Consider the following 8,798-nt stretch of genomic DNA (forward strand, 5'->3'; position numbering starts at 1 on the left):
AGGGATCCTTAGAATTCACGGGACCCCAGAATAGATGTAACAGATATTGGCCCCTTATCTTTCCAGCCGCGGGGCTGTGGACACTGAGACATAGGAGTCTCATTACACACCAGAGCGGCTTCGCGGGGGCCCCGCCCGCCGGCGGGCGGGGGTCTGTGCCCCCTGCCCCGCAGAACTTTGGAGAACCTGTTTCCTTTATTTATTTGTTTATTTGCACTTTCTGACTCATTTGTAAGGGAGGGGCCGAGCTTGTCCACACGCTGGGCGTTGTCCGTTTTCTAGGGCTGCATTGCAAGGTTCTGCTATAGGGAACTCAGTCCAAACGGAGTTGCAAGTCTTTATGTTGGATAAAGGCCACTGAATTCCAGGCATACTTCGAGCTGGGGAAGGGCATTTTCAAGACTGTTTTGAAGTCGGCTGGAGGGCTTTCTGCGGAGCTGCGTCTCTCCTCAGTCACTTCTTATCTCCCTTAGCTGCTTCCTAGTCCCCGGGGTAGGTGGGTGGGTGGGTACTCTTGGGAGCCCTCTTCAGTCAGGCCTTCTAGCCAAGTTTCTCAACGCATTTTTACGAACGGTGATTGGTTGGTAAGTTAAGTCTTTAGCCAATTGGCTTGAAAGATCAGCCCCTCTGTGCTTCCCTGTGAGAGGACCTGGTGCTAGATTTAGACTGATAGGGTGGCATGCCCGGGGACCTGCTGCTTCCAGTGAGGTCCGCAGCCCAGCAGCGGCATCATCTGGGGACCTGCTAAAATACAGGCTCTGAGGCCCCACCCTGACCTGCTGAATCAAGATCCATACGGGATCCTTGGCATGTTCATGTTTCAGAAGCACCAGTCTGAGTTTTCTGTCGGGGTAAGGAAGTGCTTTTACAATGCATTTCATCCAGTCCTGCATTTGAACCTTGTTGCCAGACCAGGACAAACACATTACAGCTGGTGGGTCACAGTCCTTCCCGCTCCTTGCAGTATTTGGACCTGTGGTTAGCATACTAGCTTGGGAGTTTTTTGTTTCTCAATATTTTTATTGTTTTTTTCTGGTATGGTTAGGATAAAATATACACAACATAAAAGTTACCATTTTAACCATTTTGAAGTGTACAGTTCAGTGGCACTAAGTACATTCACAATGTTGAGCAACCATCACCACTGTCCGTTTTCAGAACTTTTGCATCAAGACAAGGAGAAACGCTGTCCCCGTTAAACAACACCCCATGCCCCCTTCTCCCCAGCCCCTGAGCTTCTGGAGACTGCTAATATTTTTCGTAGGGTACAGAAAAGGTTGATTAGGAATGTAAAGCAAAAGTAAAATCATGTTCACAGAGAATATAAACAAACATTTGGCGATCCCTTCGTCACTGGCCTGGGCAAGGCAGCTGGTTCCAGGTTCTTAGAGTGCATGTGCTTTCTTTGAATAGTGACAGCCCTGACCATGAGGGTTTCCTTTTTGGTTTGTCTGGAAAGGACTGGAGCAACCCAGGGTTGAAATGGCACTAAGCTTTTAACTGGCTATATTTGGCCTGTTTATATTAGGTTTAGTTTTTTGTTTGTTTGTTTGTTTAATAATAAAACTCATTTTTGAAAGCAGTCAGAATAAACCTTAAGAAAAAACGTTGTTGCTTGGTATATAGGAGGAGGGATAGCAAGACTTCAGAAAGATTTGAAATAATTGTCTAAAATCCCCCAGACTATTTTGTTTCTGCTTTAATGGCAAATTAGTCTAATGGTCCAATCGCATTATTTCTCGTTGTAAAAACTGTTTGTATAAATTAGAAAAACCTTGTAATAATGAAAGTCATCTGCTTGCATCTGCTTAAAATTGTCCAGCTTTGTGGTTTGAGGACATGCTTTTTGGTGAGACCATGAATGTGAGTGGGTGAACTAATAAAGATGGTTGGTTTTAGGATCCAAGAGAGTCATTGTTACAGATCAAGAATGCGGTTTGGAATCCATACACTATCCAGGGATATTGGAAAGATCTAACAAATAGCCAAATAGTGGCCAATTCTTCAGATTGTTCCTGGATTATTTTTTCTCTAAGACCCTGGACTTTTCTTGTAGTACGACTTCCATCACAGTGAGCCTATCAGCTTGTAGGAAGGAACCTAGTTTCCTTTGATTGAAAAGGCCCTTTGGACGATGAATGAAGATCATTCAAATGGGCAAGACTTGGCAGAAAATTCTCCCATTTTGGGAGATTCTTGCATTCCCAGAATTTCGGATTGTTTCCTTTTCATTCTAGTAAGGCAAAAGAGAAAAGATTTCCCCTCGTCCTGTAGCTTTCGAAATAGCAATCTCCTTCAGTGTTTCATTTGGTGAACAAATACACACTCATTCACACACACTCAACTAAGATACTGGAAGATTAATCTGGAGATACAAGAGAACACACCTGAAATAAATTAATAATGAAGTCTTCCTTAAAATCAGGTGGTCATTGTTTCAGGTTTGGTGTGGGGAGCCGATATAGGGTTAAGCCTGGGACTGACCTGTTGGAAAGTTACAAACAAGTCTTCTTCCGAGTCTTAAACAACCCAATCTGAGAGGTGGCTGCTGATTTACGCGCGCTGTCATTTAAAATATAAAAATGGGCCAAACCGGTTTGGCTCAGTGGATAGAGCAGCCGTGGGCAAACTACGGCCCGCGGGCCGGATCCGGCCCGTTTGAAATGAATAAAACTAAAAAAAAAAAAAAAAGACCGTACCCTTTTATGTAATGATGTTTACTTTGGAATTATATTAATTCACACAAACACTCCATCCATGCTTTTGTTCCGGCCCTCCGGTCCAGTTTAAGAACCCATTGTGGCCCTCGAGTCAAAAAGTTTGCCCACCCCTGGGATAGAGCATCGGCCTGCAGACTGAAAGGTCCCAGGTTCGATTCCGGTTAAGGGCATGTACCTTAGTTTCGGGCACATCCCCAGTGGGAGGCGTGCAGGAGGCAGCTGATTGATGTTTCTCTCTCATTGATGTTTCTAACTCTCTATCCCTCTCCCTTCCTCTCTGTAAAAATTCAATAAAAATATATTTTAAATAAATAAATAAATAAATAAAAATGGGAGAATTTGCCGGAAGCCGGTCCACCCTTGCTGCTTGACACAGTTGCTGCAGGGAAGAAACATCTGCATAGCTTATGTTTCAAGGGACCTGGCCTATACATATGTTTGTGCCCCCGCTTAGCGCTATGTGTTTTAAACAGGACCACCTCCCCGAGAAAGGTTGTTTCCCCAAGAAAAGTTGTTTCCCCAAGATAGGGATGAACAGGACTAAGGAAGGGAATAAATCCATAAAACCACTTAACTAAGTGCCAGGTGGGTAGTTAATCACTTTAACCAAGAACAATCACGCTTAAGCTATATAATCTTTACTTAGGATAATCTCCTTCAGTTCCTTGTAGCTTAATAGAACAATAGAGTAACCTTGGAATGGAGATAAGAAACGCCCTAACCTTTGGAATAGAATGGATAGGATTAAAATCAACTGGTATAAATACAGATGTAACAGGACAATAAAGACAGAACCTGGCTGGAGATCCTGGCCAGAACCTGCCTAGAGAACCTGGCTAGGCTGCTGATCAACTGAACGCTGTCCACGTATCCTTCCTTCTTTGCCGACTCCATCCACACCTCTGGGAACCCCTGGACCTGCTGGGGCAGGACCCCAACAGAGGGCGCCCACTGGCCTGTAGGTGAGCAGCTCAGGCTCCTATCATCGCCGTCCCTCCGCCGCCCCACTCCCGCCCCCGCCCCCACAAGGCTCCACCAGTGACTCGTTGCATCCGATTCTCTCTACTTCGTTCCCCGCTAACCGCAATCATTGACGCCATGTCGGGCTATTCGAGCGACCGAGACCGAGGCCGGGATCGAGGGTTTGGTGCACCTCGATTTGGAGGAAGTAGGGCAGGGCCTCTATCAGGAAAGAAGTTTGGAAACCCTGGGGAGAAACTAGTTAAAAAGCAGTGGAATCTTGATGAACTGCCCAAATTTGAGAAGAATTTTTACCAAGAACACCCTGATTTGGCCAGGCCCACAGCGCAAGAGGTCGAGACATACAGAAGAAGCAAGGAAATTACAGTTAGAGGACACAACTGCCCAAAGCCCATTCTGAATTTTTATGAAGCAAACTTCCCTGCAAACATCATGGATGCGATTGCAAGACAGAACTTTACTGAACCCACTGCTATTCAAGCTCAGGGATGGCCAGTTGCCCTAAGTGGATTGGATATGGTTGGAGTAGCACAGACTGGATCTGGGAAAACATTGTCTTATTTGCTGCCTGCCATTGTCCACATCAATCATCAGCCGTTCCTAGAGAGAGGTGATGGACCTATTTGCTTGGTGCTGGCACCAACTCGGGAACTGGCCCAGCAGGTGCAGCAAGTGGCTGCTGAATACTGTAGAGCGTGCCGATTGAAGTCTACTTGCATCTATGGTGGTGCTCCCAAGGGACCACAAATACGAGATTTGGAGAGAGGTGTGGAGATCTGTATTGCAACACCTGGAAGACTGATTGACTTTTTAGAGTGTGGAAAAACAAATCTGAGACGAACCACCTACCTTGTCCTTGATGAAGCAGATAGAATGCTTGATATGGGCTTCGAACCCCAAATAAGGCCTGTGGACCAGATAAGGCCTGACAGGCAAACCCTAATGTGGAGTGCAACTTGGCCAAAAGAAGTAAGACAGCTTGCTGAAGATTTCCTGAAAGACTATATTCATATAAACGTTGGCGCACTGGAACTGAGTGCAAACCACAACATTCTTCAGATTGTGGATGTGTGTCATGATGTAGAAAAGGATGAAAAACTTATTCGTCTGATGGAAGAGATCATGAGTGAGAAGGAGAGTAAAACCATTGTCTTTGTTGAAACCAAAAGAAGATGTGATGAACTTACTAGAAAAATGAGGAGAGACGGGTGGCCTGCCATGGGTATTCATGGTGACAAGAGTCAACAGGAACGTGATTGGGTTCTAAGTGAATTCAAACATGGAAAAGCTCCTATTCTGATTGCTACGGATGTGGCTTCCAGAGGGCTAGATGTGGGAGATGTTAAATTTGTCATCAATTATGACTACCCTAACTCCTCAGAGGATTATATTCATCGAATTGGAAGAACTGCTCGCAGTACCAAAACAGGCACAGCATACACTTTCTTTACCTAATAATATAAAGCAAGCGAGCGACCTTATCTCTGTGCTCCGTGAAGCTAATCAAGCAGTCAATCCCAAGTTGCTTCAGTTGGTTGAAGACCTCCGTTCAGGTCGTTCCAGGGGTAGAGGAGGCATGAAGGATGACCGTCGGGACAGATACTCTGCAGGCAAAAGGGGTGGATTTAATACCTTTAGAGACAGGGAAAATTATGACAGAGGTTACTCTAGTCTGCTTAAGAGAGATTTTGGGGCAAAGACCCAGAATGGTGTTTACAGTGCTACAAATTACACCAATGGGAGCTTTGGAAGTAATTTTGTGTCTGCTGGTATACAGACCAGTTTCAGGACTGGTAATCCAACAGGGACTTACCAGACTGGTTATGATAGCCTTCAGCAATATGGAAGTAATGTTCCAAATATGCACAATGGTATGAACCAACAGGCATATGCATATCCTGCTACTGCAGCGGCACCTATGATTGGTTATCCAATGCCAACAGGATATTCTCAGTAAGACTTTAGAAGTATATGTAAATGTCTGTTTTTCATAATTGCTCTTTATATTGTGTGTTATCAGACAAGATAGTTATTTAAGAAACATAGGAAATGCAGAAATGACTGCAGTGCAGCAGTAATTATGGTGCACTTTTTCGCTATTTAAGTTGGATATTTCTCTACATTCCTGAAACAATTTTTAGGTGTTTTTTTTTTCTTTGTACTAGAAAATGCAGGCAGTGTTTTCACAAAGTAAATGTACAGTGATTTGAAATACAATGAATGAAGGCAATGCATGGCCTTCCAATAACAAATATTTGAAGACCGAAAAAAAAAAAAGTCTAAAGAAAAAGAACCAGACAAGAGTTTAGGCTATGCAAGGGACTGAGGTGCCAACATGGGGTCAGCTGAAGAAGTTAAACAACTGAGGCCCAGCAGATGGTAGAAAAGCAAGAAGTGGAAGCTACTCTCTCAGCCAAGTCCGAGGACTCTGAGTAAATCAGCAAAAGAAACTTTCCTTTAGCAGAAACTCACTTATTGCTGTTTTGCATTGCCATTGTTTTATTATTCTTAGTTTTAAAATGTTTTGGGTTTTGCATTGGCATTGTCTTGTTATTCTTTTAATAGCCAGAGTTTTGTTCTTGATGCTTAAGTTTTACTTTCATTTTGTTCTTGATGCTTAAGCTTTACTCTCATTATGGTAGCTTTTCGTTCAGTAGCTTAAAAAATAAAAGAAGGGTGAGATGTGGGAAGCTGATATAGGGTTAAGCCTCGGACTGACCTGTTGGAAAGTTACAAACAAGTCTTCTTCCGAGTCTTAAACAACCCAATCTGAGAGGTGGCTGTTGATTTACACGCGATGTCATTTAAAAAATAAAAATGGGCCAAACCGGTTTGGCTCAGTGGATAGAGTGTCAGCCTGTGGACTGAAAGGTCCCAGGTTCGATTCCGGTCAAGGGCATGTACCTTGGTTGCAGGCACATCCCCAGTAGGAGGTGTGCAGGAGGCAGCTGGTCAATGTGTCTAACTCTCTATCCCTCTCCCTTCCTCTCTGTAAAAATTCAATAAAAATATATTTAAAATAAATAAATAAATAAAAATGGGGGAATTTGCAGGACAATAAAGACAGAACCTGGCTAGAGATCCTGGCTAGGCTGCTGTTCACCTGAACACTGCCTCTGTGTCATTCCTTCTTCACCGACTCCATCCACACCTTTGGGGACCCCTGGACCTGCTGGGGTTTGACCCCAACAGTTTGGCAAATCCAGTCAATACCATTCTGGAGATCTGAGGTTTAGAATTCCTGGAAGAACCCCCTGGTCTCCATAGGAGAGATCAAGGTATCAGGCTATTTCATTTTAGCACCCACGAACATTTGTTGAATGCCTATTGTGAATTGAGTATTTTCAGATATATTCTGATTAAATTTTTACGATGACAGTGGAAGAAGTATTTCTTTCCCCCCTCATTTTACAGATGAGAAAACTGACGCCAACCTGCGTCTTCCTACTTTAGACCATGGTTCTTTCCATGTAGAATATTACCAGTAAGTCTCTGCCTACTGATTGATGCCTGAGAATCTATGTATTCATTAATATCTTTTGAAACATCAGATACTGCATGCACTAGGCCCTGAGGCACATAAGAAGACGAACCCAAACTGAAATTCCAAAAGAACAAAGAGTTCTTTCCCTGTTACCACAAGATTTGTAATGAGTGTTCAGTTAGATTATACTTGGCTTGAATGTAGCATAAATGTTCATCTCCTAGAAAAATAGGCATTCTCCGCATTGTGATTGGTCGGCTGTGCCATCTCTGCATATTGGCTTGATAGTATCTACGTGGCACCCTGAGATGCTATGCAATGTAGAAGTAAGGGCACAGGAAGAACTGACATCTAGCCTGACCAGCCAACTGAGAGAGGGAATAAACCTCATAAACGTGGAGCTATCACAACCCGGAGTATAAAATTAGGGGAAGATAATTATCTTCCTCTAAAATTATATCAAGGACTCAAAAGGACCTTATTTGTAAAAGAGCTTGTAAATTGTCAAGTGATAATAAAAAGCTATCTTTATCATCATTTGGGAGAAATTTACAGTGCAAAGGAGACAGAAAAACTCCCAATTTGAGGTTCCTAACACTTTTTAGTTAACTGAATTTGTTTGCAATTCTCTTCTAGATTTAGGCCATTTAAAGAAACACACAATTGGCCTTGCTGGTTTGGCTCAGTGTTTAGAACGTTGTTCCATAGACTGAAGGGTTCCGGTTTCGATTCTGGTCAAGGGAATATACCTAGGTGGGTATGGGAGGCAACCAGTCGATGTGTCTCTCTCACATCAGTGTTTCTCTCTGTCTCTCCCCCTCCTGTCCACTCTCTCTAAAAATCAATGGAAAATATCCTTGTGTGAGGATTAGAAAAACTAGAAACACAATGGTATTAAGATGTAATTCACATACCATGCAATTTACCTATTTAAAGTGTACAACGTATTGGTTTTGAGTATATTTACAGAGTTGTGCAGTCATTACCACAATCAATTTTAGGACACCTGAACCCCTTTCACCATTTAGCTGAAAAATCCCTATTTCCTGCATCCCCTACCCTAAGCAACCACTAATCTACTTTCTGTCGATAGATTTGCCTATCCTGGACATCCTATATAATAAAAGCCTAATATGCTAAGTGTTCGGTCATCCGGTTGGCTGTTCAACCAATCAAAGTGTAATATGCTAATGATCTACTAAGGCCACTCAACCGCTCGCTATGACGTGCACTGACCACCAGGGGGCAGATGCTTCAGCCGGTAGGTTAGCTTGCTGCTGGGGTCTGGCCTATCGGGACTGAGTAAGATGGGCCACACACACCCTGGAGCCCTCCCGTGGTCCCTCCCCAGCTGGCCAACCTCCCACATGCCTCCCCTGCCATGATCATGTACCAGTGGGGTCCTTCGGCCTGACCTGTGCCCTCTTGCAATCCGGGCCAAGGGACCCCGCCCCAGAGTGCACAAATTTCATGCACTGGGCCTCTAGTTTCCTATAAATGGAATTATACAACATGTAGTCCTGTATGTCTGGCTTCTTTAACTTAACATAATGTTTTCAAGGTTTATCTATATTGTTGCATGTATCTGTGATTTATTCTTTTTTTTCAATCAA

At 43.6% G+C, this 8,798-nt stretch overlaps 2 pseudogenes; both read left to right on the forward strand.

The window, feature by feature from the left end:
- Positions 1–3,748: 3,748 nt before the first annotated feature.
- Positions 3,749–5,978, forward strand: LOC102423928 (annotated as a pseudogene).
- Positions 3,819–5,156, forward strand: LOC111828354 (annotated as a pseudogene).
- Positions 5,979–8,798: the final 2,820 nt, after the last annotated feature.

The sequence above is a fragment of the Myotis lucifugus genome, unplaced genomic scaffold (genome assembly GCF_000147115.1).
Source record: "Myotis lucifugus unplaced genomic scaffold, Myoluc2.0 scaffold_337, whole genome shotgun sequence".
In the NCBI taxonomy this organism is placed as follows: domain Eukaryota; kingdom Metazoa; phylum Chordata; class Mammalia; order Chiroptera; family Vespertilionidae; genus Myotis; species Myotis lucifugus.